This window comes from Pezoporus flaviventris, unplaced genomic scaffold (genome assembly GCF_033815535.1).
Source record: "Pezoporus flaviventris isolate CSIRO_AGI_PZ_B2104156 unplaced genomic scaffold, CSIRO_AGI_Pfla_v1 ptg000002l, whole genome shotgun sequence".
NCBI classification, from domain to species: domain Eukaryota; kingdom Metazoa; phylum Chordata; class Aves; order Psittaciformes; family Psittacidae; genus Pezoporus; species Pezoporus flaviventris.
The window spans coordinates 23,535,103-23,557,976 of NW_026892550.1; positions in this window are offsets into that span (position 1 = coordinate 23,535,103).

A 22,874-nucleotide genomic window follows, 5' to 3' on the forward strand; every position below is an offset into this window, starting at 1 on the left:
AACACCTACTACTAATTAAGCCCTGAGAAATTTTCCATTTGGATGCTCCTGCTTAGAGAAGCTGTGAAGTAAATGAGGTTGAGTAGAACAACTAATTGAACCCTTCAGAGACTGTCAGACCTGAGGCCTAATAAGCACCTTGTAATCTCAGTGGAAGTAATTGGCCTGCAGCTGCTGAAGATGCTGAGGCTGAGTTTTAGGGGGAAACAAAAAAAAAAAAGAAAAAAAAAAAAAGGTGAAAATGTTTTGAGCATGAATTACTGAGTCCAGGTCATGCAGTCAGGTACCTGTGCTTATAGAATAATTGATGACAGAGAACTTGCTAACAAATTAAAATGAAGGCTTATATTGAAACAAATAATATGAAAAGCATGTAGCTGTGTGTAGGGCACATAGAAATGACCTTGTTTTGCAAAACTTTACTTGTCTCTAATTGTTATATGATAATCACAGCAGCAATGAGCTACGCACCATTTTTATTCTGATGCTCTAGAATCAGGGTCATACTTATAATAGCAACTCATCTGAAGCAAAATATCCTGGAAAAATACCAGAGAACTGTGGAACAAAATGTATTAAAAATTTCTGTCTCTTATGATAACTCTGCAGTAGCTGACACCTGCAGAGCTTCATGTCTCAGAGGTCACCAGGAGTGGAGCAGCCTGCAACCACCAGTGGCCATCAATTTACACAGCACAGTGTGAAGTATTGCTCAAGACTGCATCTGAACCAGTCAGAGTCACATATAAAAGCCTTTCATTCTCCAAGGCAACCTCTTTCTCAGGTTTTTTGAGGATTCCTCTTTGATGTATATCATTTAAAGTGATGAAGTGTCTGGTAGCTTTTACAATGCTCTTGTATTTTTATTTAGCTCCTAAAGGTTGTTTCCCCTCTTTTGCATTAGGAAACAGTGCTTTACTTGAAAGCTAGCGGATATTCAGATTAATGAATATTCTTCATATTTTACTTAGGTAAACCACAGCAGGAGAATGCTTACAATAAATCATCTGCTTTTGCAGCACACATGAACAGGACTTGCATGCCAGCACATTCCTGGTTTAAAATCAGAAAGCTGTGCACTAGCAATGCAGAGATTCTTTGGGCAGAACTGTCTGGAACATACCCTTAATTACATCAGAGCCAGTGTTCCTGAGTGCAGGCATGATCCGACAGCATCTGAAGCACATTAACAGCTTGTGGACCACTTCTTTAAAAAGGGTTCTTGGAGAACCACTGCAATCATGGCCAATATACTAGAGTATCTGCTTTTAGGTGATGCTTTGTGTTGGTTTAAAGAAGGGTGAATCTATGTGTTTAGACACACTCTTATTGTGCAGTGAATTACAGAGCACCTCATCTCCAGTAAACTGATTTTCTGGTACTGTGGGTCATGGGCTGGTGCAGATGATGAACTGTCTCCTGCTTTTTACAAGATTCCCTCTTGTAATTTCATGGTCAGCTGTGGGGGAGAGGTCTGGGCTGAGGATTTCTGGAGAGAGGAGCAGTCAGAGGTTTCTTCTGTTTGATGTTTGGGGTGACCAATGCTTCCCACTGTCCTCCGCACCCTTTGTCTATGCATGGCCAGGCTTTTCCACCTCACTAGAGCAGGGAGGAGAACGCATTCTTTCTAAGACCCTCTCTATCGATACTTTTACACTAGGTATCTACTCTTGGTTTCTTTCTTCAAAGCCTCTGGGTGGACTGAGCCTTGCATTGGTAAGATAAATGTTTATTACAGCATAGTATGGCCAGGGACTCTTTATAGTTCTTTACTGAGCAACTGGTTAGCTTTTCACAGGTTGTCACAGCTAATCACACAAAGCTGCAAGTGTCTGAAGGATCCCTCCCTGTACATGTGTGTGTGACAGAGAGAAGAGGAAGAAGAAAGTGGTGGGGATAGAGGGAAAAATACAGTAGAAGGATTTTCCTTAACTGGTTGTGGGGTTTTTTTGGTTCTATGTGCCAAAAACACCCCAAAAAAAAAAACAAAAGAAAAAAAACCAAACCGTGACAAACAAACAAAACCAGACCAAACAGTAACTTATAGAAGAAGTGACATCATTACTCTGTTTTCGTTGCTGGTGTGCGTCATTCAACAGCTGGTGTCTCTTCAACATCATTTTGAGGCCAAGTTACATCTCACAGAGCAATGCGAGAGCTGCTATGTGGGAAGCAGTCCTGTGCTTCATACACTGAGGCTTATTGTCCTCCAGTATGTGTTTCCATGTGTTCTTCTTTCTGTATGCTCTTTCCATATCAATAGTACCAGCATTTCATATTTTGCTATTCAAAAGAGCTAATAGCCATATGTCTGTATAAAAGTATATATATACACATATAAATATGCAAACATAAATATATATATATTGTATAATGCCTTGATTCCATTTTGTCAATTTAATTGATTTGGTAGGCCTCTAGTTTAATAAAGCTGGATCTTTAGCATAGCCACTAAATTTATTCCAACATGGTTGAGATTCTGTCTTCATTACCCAAAGAGCATGTCTTAAAATATGGAGAGAACATTTGAGACAAACTTTAAATTGTTCTTAGAAGTCCAATAAAATATTAGAAGTATAACTTTAATATTTTACTGCAGTCATATGAGTTCACAGTATTCCCATTATAGTTTTTAATTTATTCACTTTCGTTATGAGAAACATCTATACATAATCCACATTTATTGTGAGTTCACAGATGAATGGGATTCATTTTACCCTTATATATTGCAGTTTTAACATAAATATTTGTTGCAATTTGTACAACCTGTCCTTGAATACTACTGGGGAAGAGAATATTTGAAAATATGAATTTCACCTCTACTTTATCAGGGTGTAATACATGAATATAAATATGTATATACATGCATGATCTGTAATAAGTTAATTTCTATAACCCACAGTGTTAGAAAGGAGTTTAGGTGAGTGAAGCCTGTAAAAATGGCAACCTATTCCACAGTTTTATATTGTAAAAATTACCTTATAACATTTCTTCATGATGTTTTTGACCTTATCATTTTCAAAGAAACGCAAATGCACATATTTTTGACACTGTGTAGACAATTGTATGGATCTGGTTCATTAGAACAGGAAATTAAGAGAGAAGAAAACACTGCTGTGCTCTTAATTATAGAATTATGTAATGGTTTTAGAAGGGAACTTTAAAGGTCATCTAGTCCAACCCCCCCTGCCATGAGCAATAACATCTTCAACTACACAGGTTGCCCAGAGGCCCGTCCAACCTGACCTTGAATTTTTCCAGGAATGGAGTGTCTACCACCTCTCTGGACACCTGTTCCAGTGTTTCACCACGCTTATAAAAAAAGTTCTTCCTTGTATCTAGTCTAAGTTTACTCTCTATTAGTTTAAAAAGTTACCCCTTGTCCTGTCACGACACGGCCCTGCTAAAAGATTTGTCTCAATTTTTCTTAAAAAAAACCCTTTAAGTAGTGAAAGAACAATATGTCGTGGTTTAAACCCAGTCAGGTAACTTGTTCACTCACTCCCAGTGAGTGGTGCCGAGCTGACAACAATCAAGGTCCGTGTTCGTCTCCCCCCCCCTCCCTGCACCGGGGCTCTCCCCTTCCCCGCTCCCGGAGGAACGGGGAGGAGGATCGAGAGAGTGCAACTCCTACGGGTTGAGACAAGAACAGTCCAGCAACAAATCACCACCGCTACTATCAGCTAAAAACAATGATAAGGGAAAATAACAAGGGAAGAGAATACGATACCACCGGCCAAGAAAAAGAGTTCCACCCGGAAGCTCCTGTCCTTCCGGGTAACTCCCAGTTACCCCCCACCCCGGGCATGACGTGCTGTGGTATGGAATACCTCCCCGGCTAGCCCGGGTCAGACGCCCCGCCTCTGCTTCCTCACAGCCTCCCCTCTTCCCTGGCAGAGCATGAGCCTCACAGAGTCCTTGGTCAGGGTAAACATCACTTAGCAACAACCGACAACATCGGCTTCACCAACGCTGTTCTCAAAACTAGAAGTCAAAACACAGCACTGCACCAGTTAACACAAAGGAAAAAACATGATTGCTACTGCTGAACCCAGGACATTATCCACCCCTTATTCCATACCATTCACGTCATGCTCAGATCCCACATTTTCAATACACCATCGCTCTCCCACATATATACATCCATATACGTACAGACCAAGTGGAAAAAAAATCATTTTCTTAGTGCATGGACCAATCCCTATAATGCTGCTGAGTCCATCCGGTCCATGATGTTCCAAGTTCATTCTCTGTTGGGATGATGGCTGGAGGGAAGTCAGGGCCAGTCGCTGGTGACCTGGAGACATCTAGTTGATGGGCTATAAAAGCATTACACAGCAGGCAACGGCATACAATTGAGTTCACTGGCTGTTTTCCCCTAAAATCAAATCCCCTTGAGGTATACATCGGACTTCCCCATCTTCCCGCATTACCCACCAAGTATATCCAGGTCCCTGAGCAAAAGCAATCCCACGAGTGGGTTTGCCTTTACCTGAAGCAGGAATAACCCAGACTGTCTTCCCCAGCAAATTCTTCATATGCACCACGGGAACTTTGTCCCCCTCTACAATATGTAAAAGTTCTGACTGGGCTGGGCCAGCCCTGTTGGCAGATCCTCTGGTGTTGACCAACCAGGTGGCCTTTGGTAAATGTGTATCCCAATGCTTGAAAGTTCCCCCACCCATCGCTCTCAGTGTAGTTTTTAACAGCCCATTGTACCGTTCGATTTTCCCAGAGGCTGGTGCATGGTAGGGGATGTGATATACCCACTCAATGCCATGCTCTTTGGCCCAAATACCTATAAGGTTATTCCGGAAATGAGTCCCATTGTCTGACTCAATTCTCTCTGGGGTGCCGTGTCGCCACAAAATCTGTTTCTCAAGGCCCAGGATGGTGTTCCGGGCAGTGGCATGGGGCACAGCGTATGTTTCCAGCCACCCGGTGGTTGCTTCCACCATGGTAAGCACATGGCGCTTGCCTTGGCGGGTTGGTGGCAGTGTGATATAGTCAATCTGCCAGGCCTCCCCATATTTATACTTCAACCATCGTCCTCCATACCAAAGAGGCTTTAACCGCTTGGCTTGTTTAATTGCAGCACATGTTTCACACTCATGAATAACCTGGGCAATAGTGTCCATTGTTAAGTCCACCCCTCGGTCACGGGCCCATCTATATGTTGCATCTCTGCCCTGATGGCCTGAAGTGTCATGGGCCCACCGGGCCAAAAATAATTCACCTTTATGTTGCCAATCTAAGTCCATCTGAGCCACTTCAATCTTAGCCGCTTTATCCACTTGTTGGTTGTTCTGGTGTTCCTCAGTGGCCCGACTCTTGGGTACATGGGCATCTACATGACGTACCTTCACCACCAGGTTCTGCACCCTGGCAGCAATATCTTTCCACAGTGCAGCAGCCCAGATGGGTTTACCTCTGCGTTGCCAGTTGCTCTGCTTCCATTGCTTCAACCACCCCCACAGGGCATTTGCCACCATCCATGAGTCAGTATAGAGATAAAGTACTGGCCACTTTTCTCGTTCAGCAATGTCCAGGGCCAGCTGGATGGCTTTCACCTCGGCAAATTGACTCGATTCACCCTCTCCTTCAGCAGTTTCTGCAACTTGTCGTTCAGGACTCCATACAGCTGCCTTCCATCTCCGATGCTTTCCCACAATACGGCAAGAGCCATCAGTAAACAAGGCATACTGCTTTTCACTTTCTGACAGTTTATTATATGGTGGGGCCTCTTCAGCACGCACCACCTCCTCTTCTGGTGACATTCCGAAATCTTTGCCCTCTGGCCAGTCCATGATGACTTCTAGAATGCCTGGACGACTGGGATTTCCTATTCGAGTTCGTTGTGTAATTAGTGCAGCCCATTTACTCCATGTAGCATCAGTTGCATGACGTGTAGAGGAGACCCTGCCTTTGAACATCCAGCCCAGCACGGGCAGCCGGGGTGCCAGGAGGAGCTGTGCTTCAGTGCCAATCACTTCCGAAGCAGCTCGAACCCCTTCATAGGCTGCCAGTATCTCTTTCTCAGTTGGGGTATAGCTGGCCTCAGATCCTTTGTATCCCCGACTCCAAAAGCCGAGGGGTCGACCTCGAGTCTCCCCTGGAGCTTTCTGCCAGAGGCTCCAGGTAGGACCGTTCTCCCCAGCTGCAGTGTACAGCACATTTTTTACATCTGGCCCGGTCCGGACAGGTCCAAGGGCTACTGCATGAACTATCTCGCGTTTAATTTGCTCAAAGGCTTGTTGCTGCTCAGGGCCCCATTTAAAATCATTCTTCTTCCGGGTCACATGATAGAGAGGGCTTACAATCGAACTGTAATTTGGGATGTGCATTCTCCAGAACCCCACTGCACCCAAGAAAGCTTGCGTTTCTTTCTTATTAGTTGGTGGAGACATTGCTGTTATCTTGTTGATCACATCTGTGGGGATCTGTCTACGTCCATCTTGCCATTTTATTCCCAAAAATTGAATCTCCTGTGCAGGTCCCTTGACCTTACTCCGTTTTATGGCAAAACCGGCTTTCAGCAGGATTTGGATTATTTTCCTCCCTTTCTCAAAGACTTCTTCCGCTGTATCGCCCCACACAATAATGTCATCAATGTATTGCAGGTGTTCTGGAGCTTGCCCCTGTTCCAGTGCAGTCTGGATCAGTCCATGGCAAATGGTAGGGCTGTGTTTCCACCCCTGGGGCAGTCGGTTCCAAGTGAACTGGACACCCCTCCAAGTAAAAGCAAACTGTGGCCTGCACTCTGCTGCCAAAGGAATGGAGAAAAATGCATTGGCAATATCAGTCGTGGCATACCACTTGGCTGCTTTTGACTCTAGTTCATACTGAAGTTCTAGCATGTCCGGTACGGCAGCACTCAATGGTGGTGTGACTTCATTCAGGCCACGATAGTCTACTGTTAGTCTCCATTCTCCATTAGACTTTCGCACTGGCCATATGGGGCTATTGAAGGGTGAGCGGGTTCTGCTGATCACCCCCTGACTCTCCAGTCTACGGATCAGCTGATGGATGGGAATCAGGGAGTCTCGGTTGGTGCGATATTGCCGCCGGTGCACTATTGTGGTCGCAATTGGCACTTGTTGTTCTTCAACTTTCAGCAACCCCACAGCAGAGGGATCTTCTGAGAGACCAGGCAAGGTGGACAGCTGCTCAATTTCCTCAGTCTCCAAAGCAGCAATACCAAAAGCCCACCTGTACCCTTTTGGGTCTTTGAAGTACCCTCTCTTGAGGTAGTCTATGCCGAGGATGCATGGAGCCTCTGGACCAGTCACAATAGGGTGCTTTTGCCACTCCCTCCCAGTCAGGCTGATTTCAGCCTCCAGCACAGTCAACTCTTGGGATCCTCCTGTTACTCCAGAAATATAGATGGGTTCCACCCCTTGACAGCTTGATGGCATCAGGGTACACTGTGCACCGGTATCTACTAGAGCCTTATACTTCTGTGGGACTGATGTGCCAGGCCATCTGATCCACACAGTCCAGTAAATCCGATTGTCCCCTACCTCCACCTGGCTGGAGGCAGGGCCCCTCTAATGGTCGTCACAGCATTGGACACTTAAGTCGTGTTGAAAGGGATTATTCTTCGTTATCACAGGAGCTGGAGTAAAATCAGCTCTTCCACTCCATCTGGGAAACTGCTCACCAGAGACTGAAGCCGTAGCTCTCATGGGACGATCAGTCTTGGCCCTTGCTCCCCTCTTCAGTTCACTCACCCGTTCCCCCAAAGCTGAAGTAGGTTTTCCATCCCACTTTGTCATGTCTTCTCCGTGATCCAGCAGGTAAAACCATAGGGTACCCCGTGGCGTATACCTTCTGTATCTCCTCTCTTGAACAATAGGACGTCTTTTGTTAATAGCTGAGACGCGTGTTGGTACACGTGAGGAGCTGGATAAATCAGATACATCGTCCCTCAATTTGTCGAGGTCCTGGGACAGTTTTTTCACAGCTGAGATGATGGAAGGAGTGAGATTGTCTTCAAACTCTCGGAGTTTATGAACCATTTCATCCACTGTTAGTGGTACTATGTCATTCCAGGTCACTGTTGCCAATGAATGGGCATATGATGACGGTGCATTCCGTGTAAGTTTTCGCCACATGGGTCGTGTACATTCAACTTCATCTGGATCTATAGGTGTATCCCCGTTATTCGGCTTGATGTGATAGATCATCTCTACGATGGCCGATTCCCTCAGAGACTGGATGCCTTTGTCTATAGTAGTCCACTTGGCCGAACGACTCGTAACATCGTCCTTGTACGGAAACCTTTCTTTCACAGCTGCCAAGAGCCTCCTCCAAAGGCTGAGGGACTTTTTCTCTCTTGCAATTGCTTTGTCAATTCCCCCTTCTCTAGCAAGTGATCCCAGCTGCTTGGCTTCTGTACCTTCTAGTTCGTGACCATCGGCCCCATTGTCCCAGCATCGGAGTAACCAGGTGATGATGTGCTCCCCTGGTTGACGGGTAAAATCTTTTCGCATATTCCGCAGCTCGGTTGAGGTCCGAGGTCGAGAAGTTACCTCTTCTTCTTCTTCTTCGTCATGTGAGGATGACTCCTGATCAGATTCTGGACCGGGTGGTGAATTCATTGGTTCTTCATCTCGCTTCACCCTTTTTGCCTCCTTTTTGCTTGTTCTCTTGCGTACAGGGGCAACTGATATTGGTACGAATTGGTCCTCTGGTTTGGCTGCAGTGATTATCACTGTGGTTTGAGTAGCGACTGTACTTGTTGCTGGGGGTGGTGTAGCTACCGTGCTTGGAGCTGGGGTAACCGCGCTGTCTGTTGCAGTTGAAGTTTGAGCAGCTGCTGTACTTGCCACTGGGGTAGCTGCGCAGTTCATTGCAGCCAAAGTTTGAGTAGCGACTGTCACTTTGCCCTCAAATCCGCCGACATTCTTTTCCTTTTGAAGGTGCTGGATAGTGTTGAACAAGGCCCTGTAAGCATAGGCCAAGCCCCAGCACGTTGCCGTGATTTGTCCATCTCTGGTATGGCCAGAATGACCACACACCTCATTTAAGTGTTTTACTAATTCTTCTGGATTTTGCAGTTGTTCGGTAGTGAAATTCCAAAATACTGGAGGGGCCCACTGACCTAGATACTTGCCCATACTATCCCACACACCCTGCCACTCATGGCTGTCCAGCCTCTGGGAAAATCTCTCGGTCCTCCTACATCGTCGTTTGACCCCAGACAAGACCCAAACCTGAATCTGCTTAACTCTTGAAATGAATAGTGGGCAAAACACACTCTGTATGCGTGTTAGCATGGTGATTCCCATCACCATCAGCAAACAAGTCTCAAGAGCATTAAAAGGCCATTTAAAAAATTCAAAACTCTCAAATGTAAATGGTCTGGGGGGACGACTAGGAGGGTAAAAGGATGTCTCCTTCACAGGTTGAGCACCTGAGAAGGAGAAAAAAGATGTGTAATTGCTAAGCACCTCCATCATATACCTCCCAAAGTATAAAGGTGGTGACCACACTGGGAACATAAACCAGATCAGTTTCATGATCAATGATTCTATTGTATTACAAGTCATTACCATAAAGTACAATGGGATAAAAACCTTAGCCCAAGCCCCACACTTGAAAAACACTAATACAGCCAATACCGGATGGACGTAAGATATGGTATACTGAAACTGTGAGATCAAGAGGAAAAACCTTGAGAGCCAATAAATCAGCATTGTGACGAGTGACTATCAATCCAGTCAGATCTGTTCTTATCTCAACCCCTCGATGCCCCACGTTGGGCGCCAAAAAAAAGAACTGTCGTGGTTTAAACCCAGTCAGGTTACTTGTTCACTCACTCCCAGTGAGTGGTGCCGAGCTGACAACAATCAAGGTCCGTGTTCGTCTCCCCCCCCCTCCCTGCACCGGGGCTCTCCCCTTCCCCGCTCCCGGAGGAACGGGGAGGAGGATCGAGAGAGTGCAACTCCTACGGGTTGAGACAAGAACAGTCCAGCAACAAATCACCACCGCTACTATCAGCTAAAAACAATGATAAGGGAAAATAACAAGGGAAGAGAATACGATACCACCGGCCAAGAAAACGAGTTCCACCCGGAAGCTCCTGTCCTTCCGGGTAACTCCCAGTTACCCCCCACCCCGGGCATGACGTGCTTTGGTATGGAATACCTCCCCGGCTAGCCCGGGTCAGGCGCCCCGCCTCTGCTTCCTCACAGCCTCCCCTCTTCCCTGGCAGAGCATGAGCCTCACAGAGTCCTTGGTCAGGGTAAACATCACTTAGCAACAACCGACAACATCGGCTTCACCAACGCTGTTCTCAAAACTAGAAGTCAAAACACAGCACTGCACCAGTTAACACAAAGGAAAAAACATGATTGCTACTGCTGAACCCAGGACACTTAAAATAATGTGCACATGAATGCTAAATAAAAGGTACAATAGAGTTCTAAATTGTGTTATGTATTTTATAGTCTTTTACAAGATATAGCATTTTGGCATGAATAGGCATTAAGCAAATGTTTAAGTGCCTTACCAAAGCAGCAAAAAAATCATGCTACATTGCAAGCATAATTCAGTATGCATTTTCTGAAAAGAGGGATCAATTGGCCCAGCAAACTGAATCTGCCAACTGGCTTAGCAGCTACACATCCCCGTGGCAGGTGCAATAAATGTAATACAGAATTAATGTTTAATAGACAAATATAGTCCCTTTTCAGTCTACAGATTTTTTTTTTTTTTCCCTATAAATACACAGGAGGAGAGGGGCTTTGCACAATAATGAACTGTTTTGTAATTCCATTTTCAAAAACTACAGTTATTGTAATGTACGCAGTGGCACTACAACTGATAGGCACCTGATGGACTTATGGATTTTTGGTTCAAAATTGGTGAGTACTTGTTATTCTGTAAGTGGGATGGGGTCAAGTACAACAGCATCTGCTTAAAACAGTAGGCAAACCCACACCTCTCCCTACAGGCTGCAAATAAAACTACAATCAGATCAGTAGTACTTGAACAGGTCACAGATTCAAAGGTCAGGAAATTGGGAGCATTCTCTGCAAATGTTGGGATTTGTGCTCTCCATTGTCAGACTGAGTTTGACCTTTAAAGGACTGAAAAAGCCCTCTCTCTTGAAAATAATAAGACTCTAGATGCCCAAGCACTCCCAGTCCTTACCAGAGTTAATGGAGCAAATATTTGCTCATGGATGTAATCTATCAGTGATTTAGGATTTCTTCTGATATATAACCTCAGATGAAAGTTAATTATATTACGGGAGACATATATGGGTAGAATGAGAGCGAGGAGGTTTTAAAGGGTCTATCAGAGTGTTGGGAAGTCAGAAAAGGAGGAATACAAATTTGCTGAAAAGATACCTGATCTGCCCCTTGAGCGAATTTACCCCATAAGTGGTAATTGCCCCTAACAAGTGATACTGATATTTTGCCCAGAACTATTTCAAAGGCTATACTTACTTTGCTAGTAATACATGTATTCATATTACCAAATGCAACTTTAGGAGTTTAGGTAAATCCTATGGAGAACTTGACCCTGCATTATATACAACTCAGCAAAATAATTTTGGCAACCCAAAGCTCTGTGGGAATCTACTCAGCTGGAGATCAGTACACTGTCATTCTGACTGGTTTTGCCACCAGAACAAATGCAGTTCAGCCCTGGCAGATGCAAAGCCTGTCAGAAATTCTTTTTGGGATTTTCAGCTGCCCAGTCTCTTCAAAATACTCTTTGAATAGGGTCAATGCTATGCTGGTGCAGGCCTTGGAAGTGTGGCTTGGTGCCTGATTGATGACTCATAACAAGTTTGGCTGAAATTCATTTTATATGTGTAGGAAAATACACAAACTCCATTGTTGTTATTCATCTTCCTTGCAGAGTTCCTATGTAATAATTCTGTAAGGGCAAACTCTACGTGCAGATAAAACATGAGTACTTGTGCACGTAATCAGGTGTACTGAAGAGTTAATCTGATCAGTACAAACACACAAGTAGAGACAATCATCTCTGACTTCACTGTTCAGTGAGAAAGGATAAGATAATGCTAAGAAAACAGTATCATTGGCTGGCCTCAAGTTCACCTGTATCACTGTAATCCTCATCAGATAAATGCCAGCTTATTTTTCTAGGAATGGCTCTTTAGAGGTAAGGAACAATATTACATTATTTGCATTCAAACAGCTGAGCAATTTGTTTCATATTAGCATACTTTTTTTATACAGACAACTACAATGCTTCATTACTGTAAAAGAGCAGCTTAAGAAATTATGGGTTTCCACTGTATTGTGTACAGTAAGTGGTTAGGGATGGTTAATTTTGCAGAAATTTATTTAAGTCCTTGATTTTTATTGGTACTCTGAAACTAGAATATAGCTTCCTCAACATAGAATTTCACTTGCAATCTTTGATCGTCTGAGTATCAACAATATTTATTTTTTTCTGGATAAGAATCATGACTACCCTATCCAGTTTAATTTTTTCCTATTTTTGCAAAAGGCTTAGAATTTGTAAAATGCATTTTTCTCACTGAAAACAATTACTATGTAAAAAATGGTTTCAAATGGGGATTTGGGTAGCTGATAAAACAAAATAGGTTAGTAAATCAAAAGAAAATATGACTTGAAGTGAAGAGGATAGAAATTTTCTTCCTATTTAGGTCAGGAGGTAGTGGAAAAGAGAGTTGCAGCTTGGTACAATATTTGGAATACGATAGTAGTGTTAATGGTGTCCTTAAAGTAAAATTGAAATAATTGCATTTTAAGTATTGAAGATCTGAAATGAAGTATGAAAGCCTTAGTCTGGGCAAGGAGAAAACCACATTATATTATTATGTATTGTCACTACAACTACTCTGACTGGAAAGCAATATAGCCTAACATATTGTGTCTGAGGTAGATAATGAGAAAACCTTGTTTCTGTTATTGGCACTGCTGATGACTAACGGAGGGACCTTAGTGAGTCATTTCAAGTCACTATTTCTCTCTTTTCAGGGCCATATTGGAAATGCTTCTAGGGAGGCACTGCCTTTTTTTTGTGGGGTCTGTATAGTGCCAAAAAATGCTTCTGGAGAGGCACTGCCTTTTTTTTGTGGGGTCTGTATAGTGCCAAAACAGATCTGGGTCTTCTAAAACTGTGATGATATGAATATTCTTAGAGAAATACTTTGCTGAAATTTGAGGTGACTGTGAACCAGACATTTTTGGAGCATCAAAAACAGTATGAAGAAGTCTCTTTTCTTGTTTCATTGTGTGTTCTTATAAGATGTTATTGCTGCCTACATATATAGGAGCAGAAATTCAGTCATTAAAATGTCTCAGTGAGGCTGTCTGCCAGTATTTCTTTGCAATTTTGTACCCCAGAGTATTTCATCCATCCAGACTTTTGGGTCTTTAATTACACATTGTCACTGAAATGAACTTTTGAACCTTCTTATTTCAGCCTAAAGAGAAGTTTTAAAAAACTTTTATGTACAATGTTCCTGTACTGAATTCACAGCATTTTCATGATTTTTTTTCCCAGACTATTAAGCACTGACTTCACAAACTGTTTCTTCAAAGTCTGTCTTCAGAAATGATAAGATGCATTTCTCACTTTAGAAACTTTCCTTCTCCAACTGTAAGCACACACAAAATTTAACTTTAAACTGTGTAAAGGCTTAAGTTTGCAAAAGATATAACCATGGCAGGGAAAAAGTGATGCTTATCTCATTTGGTAACATAGCTACTACTCTGTAAGTAGCTAGCACAATCTCTTATAGTTAAATCTCTAAGAAGAGGAGAGGGAGGAAATAAAAGACTTTAATCAATTCAAAGTTAAGGTTAGCCATACATAGCAATGAATTCAGGGCAAGAACACTACCACTAATAAACCCAGTAATTCTTAACAGTTACAAATATACATTATGAAATGTATATTTCCCAGCAGCACATTGGACCTCTTCTCAATCCTTGCAAAACTCAAGAGACTTATTAAGCTGAAACTTTATGTGCTTGCTCAGGAATCTGAAAGCTCACAACTTTTAGAAGGCTCCTTGGGAACTTCTTAGAAATCCGCCCCATCTTGCTGTCTCTTGGAGGAGATGGGTCATGATCTCACACCCCTGCCAGATCAGGAATTCTGTCAATGCATCTTGTTGCATCCCTGAAAGCTTTCCTAGTTTTACCACGTTCTGTCTCCACCTGTGGTAAGCTGTTGTGGATGCTCATGTAGTCTGATTCAACTCAGTTTTTTTAAGCAGTCAAACAATATCTTCTCCTTGTACAGCTCAAAACAATCACATAAGAAACTGAAATAAATGGAGTATACTTAGATTCTTTAACATCTGTCAAACCTTAAGACCTTGGTGATAATGATGTCAGGCTTATCTAAATAGATGAAACTGTGTCTATGTCACAGAAACTGTTGCTGCCATAAATTAGTGTTTTGGCTGGAGTCACAAGATGTGCCAATAGGTCTTACCTATTACCAAATATTAACAATATAAATTTCTGGCTGAGGTAGTAAGCTAAATTTGTAATCAGTGGGGATATATGCAGAAGAGTCAATGAAATTTAAAGTGTGATACATCTTACAAAAATTTTACTTTTTTTTATGGTCAGATGAACTGTGTTTCTAGAGTCTTAAATCTGCATTGTTTTTAGTAGGAATCCAAAAGATTCAATGAAGTAGTGGTGGTTTTAAAGGAATACAGAATTCTTGTATTATTCCCAGCTTGCCCTGCTATGACAGAAACTTGTTGGAAATTGTCCAAGTTTGGCACAACTTAACTGTTTCTTCAGCAATGATCTGGGATATTTTGGCACTATGAGGGCATTCAGAGAGATCCACATAAATCTGTATTTTGCAGAAGACAGTTCCAGAACTGATATGTATCCATTATCCAGTCAAGTGAATTAAAGTTGTGTTTTCCATCAATAAACTAAGAACCATCATAGAATCATAGAATGGTTAGGGTTGGAAAGAACCTTAACATCATCTAGTTCCACCCCCCCTGCAGTTGCCCTGTCCAACCTGACCTTGAACACTGCTAGAGATGGAGCATTCACAACTTCCCTGGGCAACCCGTTCCAGTGCCTCACTGCCCCCACAGTAAAGAAATTCTTCCTTAGATCTAATCTGAACTTCCCCTGTTTAAGTTTTAACCCACTGCCTCTTGTCCTGTTGCTACAGTTCCTGATGAAGCGCCAATCTCCACCATCCCTTGTAGGCCCTCTTCAGATACTAGGCTGCTATGAGGTCTTCACACAACCTTCTCTTCTCCAGGCTGAACAGCCCCAACTCTCTCAGCCTGTCCTCATATTTGGAATTCACCACTGACAAAAGCTATCAAGATATTTGTGTCTTACTGATATCTCAATATCAAGGAGTTAGTGCAAATATTTTTGATTCATAGTAATTTTAAGGGCATTATCAATGACATCAATATAACTGTTTTTATTCAAGTGCTTAACGTTTACCACATGCACTGCAGCTTAAGTCTATGAGTGCCATAAATTAAATCTTATTCTACCCTATCATGTTTTGGTTCAGATTAAAAATAAATCTTTTTAATTTATACTAAACTATTTAGATTGCCAAGATCTCAGAATCACTTCTTAGTTGCAGTCAAATCAAGTACAAAAGTCCTAATAAAAACCATGCATAACTTTGTTTCTTCTAACAATAAAGCACAAATACATTAATTCTTATTTATCTTTTTTTCCTGTCACATACTCACTCAGCCATACATAAGGCTGACTAACTATTCTGATTCTGTGCTTTTTAGCTCATTTCCATCACTACTTAACAGCCCCTACTTTTGGAGAAGAACAGCTGCAGAGAGTAAGCAAATTTAGCAGTTCAGTCCATCAAACAAAATAAAACGGATTTTTTCATGCAGAGGTACAGAATATATGACATTGCATGTTTTTCCATCTGGTGACTTATAAAAATCTTTCTGCTTTATAAGCAAGAATTGATTAACACATTTATCTTGATTTTTAAATGCACCCAGGTTACAGAGATCTGCAATAAACCCTGTTCCAGTTAATGTAAAATAATTAACATTTGATGCTTTCTAAAATAATCCTGAATTTTCTCGTTTATTTGAAGTGTTTGCCCAGGATTTTATTTTCTTCTATGTGACTGCATTTCAGCCATATGAGCATTCAGTTATAGTTTTACTAGGCATACTAGTACACTCAATACAGCTATATGATGCCCAGTTTTTCAAGATAGATTTTTCAAATTGAATCATCCTTTTTGCCTTGAAAACTCTGTCCTGAATAAACAAATTGTGTGTTATTAGAAAGGTGAAGATGGTTTGGGTTTTTTGAGAGTTTTGGTTTTGGTTTAATATTTGTCATACAAGCCCCAGTGCATTTATTTTTGCTTACGTATGATTTACTTCTATATTTTCACAGAAAGACTTTTGACAAGATTTATAATAACAGGACAAGAGCTAAACAAGTAGGATAAACTTCTGCAGGTCTATGAACAATATGTTTCTTTAATACATCCACCATCTTAGAGAGCTTGAAGCAGAGAAAAGGTTCTGTCCAAGACAGATGTGTCCATTTTGCAAGTCAGGTTTTCACTGAGAGCTCTGTACCATCAGCACTTTAGGGCTACATGGCCTAGGGAAATTTATTTATTTATTTAAATTGTAATTTAATGCCTCTAGCTATGCACTTCAAAACCTCTGCAGATAAGTAGGTTCACAAAGAACTGGTGGAGCTTAAAAGTATGAAGAATCAGGTGACTGGAGTGTGGGTACTATTACGGAGTGCAGATCTCAAAGTAGCAAAGCAATCTAGGAGGGGGCTGAGAGAAACAGCAATTATGTATTTTCAGGGTGGTGATTAACTGTATCTAATTCCACAAAAGCCCCATGTCTCTGTACTTTTCTGAGTGAATGCCTACCTGCTATGGGCACTCTGACTGCAGAGATGGTTTCTGCTTCTTCTGTCAATAATTCTCCCACATCCACTGTAGATTTTTTTACTCTCTGACATGTACCCATACTATCCTACAAACTTCTTTTTAAAAACAGTTCCTTTCTAGGTCTTCACTGGAGATTTCTTCTTCTTTTTGTCTTCTGTAAATTGGTTTCATTTTTTAAACATAATATTTGATAGGAACTCCACAATAGAAACTTACTTTAGCTCAGATTACCTCTTTTGCTAATTTTAACTTAGTTTCTTTGTTGTCTCATGTATTCTACTAATTTTGGATCTTTTTTATGTTTCTGGTCAGTCATGGCCCTTTCCTAGTATTATTCCTTCAAAAAGCATCTTACAATTCAGAAAGAAGAACCATGGGTTCTTAGCATTAGCATGACATGTACAGCTTCCAGTCACTGAAGTGATATTGGAAGGTGACTGACGATAAACACAGGTAACTTACAAGCAGCCATTGACAAAAATCTTAAAAAGTCTCCTAAAATTCCTGGAGTCCATGTACCTCACACACATTCCTCTTTTATTTGTATATAAAAGCCAAGAAACAAACAAATAGGAAAAGCCTCATACAAAAGCTTCATTCTGCTGTCACTAATCTGGAAGGGAAAACTTTAGATGAAGAATGTTTCCCACCGTATAAGCTTTCTGCAGTTTCTTAGGGTCAACAAACTCATTATTTTTCCCTCACTTATCCTCTGCCTGATGAATTAAAATAATTAAACTTGTAAAAGACTGTGCTTTCTGCATTTTGAAAACAGTTTATTTATACCTTGAAGCTATTTTACACGGTTTGATATTAATCACTGAAAACTTGTTCTGAGTGTTCATAGTTGATTACTTGGTCATGCTTTGGATATGGCCTATTACTCTGCTGCAACTGTCTTTATTGAATTTATTTAATTTTAAAATATTTTTAAAGGTTGAGATTTATTTTGTTTCCTTTTCTGTCTTGCTTCCAAGAGATTGTTGTGTTGTCTCAGAAGGAGGACTAGATTTGGCGGAGACAAACTTAGCCATAGCTTTTTCCAGGCACCAGCTGGGACTGCAGCACCTGGGGTAGGTTGAATCCTTCTTGAGCTGTGCCTACCTCAGGAAGTGTCCCTGCCTAGTTATGGCAGGTCTCCAGCCCTGCTTTTCCAGTTTGTCTGAGGGGCTAAGGGAAAACAAGAGGGCATCCTTGCTGTGCTAGGTACTAAACTAACTGCCCAAAGTGCTTTGGAAAACTACAGGATTATTTTATCACTTTAAGTGGGCCCAACTATACCTGGTTTGACTTTGTGGTTGTCGTGGTTTAAACCCAGTCAGGTAACTTGTTCACTCACTCCCAGTGAGTGGTGCCGAGCTGACAACAATCGAGGTCCATGTCCGTCTCCCCCCCCCCCCCCCCCTGCACCGGGGCTCTCCCCTTCCCCGCTCCCGGAGGAACGGGGAGGAGGATCGAGAGAGTGCAACTCCTACGGGTTGAGACAAGAACAGTCCAGCAACAAATCACCACCGCTACTATCAGCTAAAACAATGATAAGGGAAAATAACAAGGGAAGAGAATACGATACCACCGGCCAAGAAAGCGAGTTCCACCCGGAAGCCCCTGTCCTTCCGAGTAACTCCCAGTTACCCCCCCACCCCGGGCATGATGTGCTGTGGTATGGAATACCTCCCCGGCTAGCCCGGGTCAGGCGCCCCGTCTCTGCTTCCTCACAGCTTCCCCTCCTCCCTGGCAGAGCATGAGCCTCACGGAGTCCTTGGTCAGGGTAAACATCACTTAGCAACAACCGAAAACATCGGCTTCACCAACACTGTTCTCAAGCTGGAAGTCAAAACACAGCACTGCACCAGTTAACACAAAGGAAAAACATGACTGCTACTGCTGAACCCAGGACAGTGGTCATGTGCCAGAGAGTTCAACAGTGGCTATGAGGTCCTGGTGACACTTCTGGTGGGTTGGGAAGTGTGAGAAGTGGGAGAGTCTTTCTGCCCTGCTTAGCTCTGCCCCAAAAAGGCTGAGGGGAGCAGAATGAGCTGGGAAGGGGAATGTCACATTTCTCCACCAGACCTGCAGTCAAGGCAAGACCTCAGGACATAGAGAGCTTCCATGTTTGAAGGAATGATCTGGTGCTTAGCTATGAATAAAACCTGTAAGAAATTTAACAGGGATTTCATTACAATATTTTTGTCAAAAAGTTGCTTTTCAGAAATTGCTTGCAGGAGGTTTTATTCATAAATAACACATGCTTGTGTGTTTGGACTTGACATATGAAACCATGCACCACTTTACTCCTTGGTAAATGAATATTACTACTTTTTTTTTTATTAACAATAACAAGGTGTTCTGATCCAAGATGCTGTTCCTCATACAAAGTTAGAAGCTAGTGCTAAAGTAAGGTAACATTCCATGCACTCAATAAGATTATATTCTAGCCAAATAGAGCATTCATAACGTTGGTAATTCTATTTTGCCAGTTTGCAGTTAAAAAAAATAACTAACAAACAGCCTGATAAGTACATAACATTAACTTCCCATTTATCAATTGAAAAATGTAGTCAGGTGACGAATCCTGTATTCTCTAACCAAACCCAAAGATGGAGAAAGACCCAAATCTATTATATTTTCTCCATGGCTATGAAAAGATATTACACCTTTTCTGGTAATTTTTTTTCATCAATTCATTCAATTATTTAAGATACAATGGCTAGTCATTTCAGACTGATGGATGTGATAATCCTGGTCTTTGTCAAACCTTCTCTGGACTTCATTACCTCCTTGCTTGGCTGGACTCTACTGAGAATAGGTGCCTTGGTTTTAATACTTGGAAGAGTTTCTTACAGAGTACATAATCAAGTACTTTGTTAGCTAACATGGTTTATTCATGGGTATTTAAAAAAGATCTGAACAAGAGAAGGACACAAACACTAAAATTAAAAATTTTGAGGTGCTGCTACTAAAAAACTTGAAGTTACAAAAAAATGATCTTTCTCTCTCACACACAAACACACTAGTACCAAAGAAAGAAAAAAAGGCTGTTATTGTGTATCATTCAGTTTATATTTAAAAGAAGAAAACCATACCTTTATGACATACACCATGACTAACAAGATTTTAGGCATATATTGCAGCGTATAATATGTTATTTTTATTTCTGTTCTGCTTTCTGTATTTTAGTGGTCAAAGTACAAACTGTTTTCTTATTTCCTCCACCATTTCCTTCTTTCCTTCATACTGCCCTTCCTTTCCTCTTCTTCCTCCATTTCCTTCATTCACCCAGCTTTACAAGTATTTGAAACTAATTGATGATCTTACTGTGTCACTTTTCACTCTCCCTTTGCACACAGAACCATGTGTACAAATAGAGGAAAAAAATAATGTTGGTACTTGTTCAAGAGTGCTTCTATAGCTCTATTGGTCTCTATTTTGGAATAATTGCATTAGGAAATCCATCTTTTTCTGTTATTTTGAGTGGATTAATCAAAAGTTCAAGTCAGACCCACTTGCAGTTCGGTGCTTAGAGAAAAAGCTTGGTAAACATCTGCTCATAGTACCATTTTAAGAAATTGCTTGTTTTCTGTTTTCTGGCCTGCAGCAGATATCTGGGGTAGCAGATATCACAACACAATCAGAACGTTCTTTTAAAATTATTTTGTAGGTCATGCACTGTACTATAACTCTGGCTATGCAAAACTGTTAGAACTTTAATGGCTTTAATAAGATGGGATTTGGATATGGTGATGGGGCTTTTGCAATCTTTTGGAAGAATAAAGGTAAAAGACTCTGAAAGGTGATGCACTCAGACACCCTTATCTGAATTTTCTCTCTTTTAGCTTATTGTGCAGCACAGCCAGGTAATGACTGGCTATGCTGCAATGGAAACTCCCTCTTTGCAGCTTCATTGTGGTTTCTTTTATTGACTTCTTTCACAAAACATCGCTATTTTAATTTGATAGGGAAGATAAGGAAATATTTTAATGACAGGCTTTAGGAGAGAAAATGAAACATATCAAGCATATTTGTTACTGATGTTTTCAGCCCTCTTTTCGGTTTAAAAAAAATTGTTTTAATGCAAAAACTGCACATGTATCATAACTTTCTGCTTAAAGAGCAAAGAAAAAATGAACGCTACATTTAATAACTAGCAAACTGTAACTTACTTTGCATTGTATAAAGCTAATAACAAGTAGATGCTTGCAGCATTGCACAAGCTCCTTGAAACCCATGCATCATCTTGTAGGGCTCTGGGGTCAGGAGAAGGTCTACAGCAAGAGAATGCAGACCTGGTTCCCTGCACCTTCTCTGGGCATTCTCTGGCCCTCAGCAGCACTTGTAGGAAAGAAGGAACCTCTGAATACTGAAGACTGTGCATGATATGCACTATGTAGTAGAATGGCATGATTCCAAAGTATGCACCCTAAATGTGCTTCATTTGCCTTTTTCTTTGATTTCTCTTTTTATGGGCTTTCTGTTATTATTTTTGACCACAACAGTAAATGATTCTGTAAACTTTCTCATTCTTTCTATGTTCTCTAACATTTTTTGTTTGTTTGTTTTATATGCAAAAAGCCAGTACATGCTAATGGACACAAAAGGAAAAATTTTTGTTATCACAATAATAAATACCCTCACAAGCCTTTTAGCAAGTGCGTCTGCAAGTCTAATGTTGATCAGTAAAGGTACAATAGAGTTCATAATGTAAGGGGGGGTTTAGTGCAGGCAAGAGCCCTTCACAGTAATGCTCTCTTACTTATAATGTTGGTGTTAAAAGAGACTTGCCTTTTTTTGAACTTTCTATTTTCTAGCTTCTGGTGCACAATTAGAAAGGATTCTCCTCACCATGTTGCAATTAAATTTGTCTTCAAAACTGGGGAAAAAGGAAGAAATGTTAGTGGTTGCAAATATCTTCATAATGTGAGATGGTAAAATGTAGGATTTTTTTCAGTATTTTCCTCTAACAGCTGTTACCAGCCGTGTTACTGACTTGTGTAGCCTACTGTGTCAGGAGTGACAAAGGGCTTTGTATTTATGACCATCTCCTGTTCAAAGAGGCCTTTGTGACTGATATCTCTGTTGGTCATCTGAAAACAGCTGTCAGCCAGCATCATCATACCAAGGGACCACCTTTTCCTCTGCTGCAGGAAGCGATGGTAGCACTGGCAGTACTGTGACTGTCTGCATTTTTTAGTATCTTTCATGACTTAAAATGGATCAGTACACATGAAAATGGGTATTTTATTTGAGTTCTTACTCATTTTTCTCAGGAATGAAACAAAAAATAGAATTAAGATCTTAGCATTATTCTATGTTATGATGATGGAACCTGAACAATTTCCAGTTAGACTGGTTTAACAGTAACTTCATTAATAAGTGAGAGTATAGTGGTGTGAATAAGGTGCTTTAAAGGAAACAATCACAACTTTTACTTCCTAATGGTTTACATATAGCTGAAGAACCCCTGAAAATCAATTACAAGAGAGCGTAACAATTTCTTGTACTGTCAGTTACTTACAAAATAGCTGTATGTCTCAGTATACCTGCTTAGCAACTTAATTTTATAGTAAATTTTGAATATATTTGTACAAGTAGCTTTATGAAAAAATTCTATTAATGCCAGTGACACTTTGAAATTTAATTTGGCCTCTTTGAGGGTCTCCTAGTAAGAACAGACCTGAGAAACAGGGATTCATCTTAGAAAATTCTGATAACTATGCCTTCAGCATGTCTATGTCAAAATAAAGAAGTAGCTAAAATCAGCTATTCAGCATGGCAGAACTCAGTTAACATAGAAGCTAGAGAAAGGTAAAATTGCTTGTTGAAAAATGTGCCCATGTAATTAAATTTCTGCACACGAAACATAAGTGAGTGAAACAAAATATTGAATAGTCCAGGGTTGTGCTTTTTCTCAACACTGATTCTAATACAACTGAAATTAGTTTAAAAAACTCTACTATACA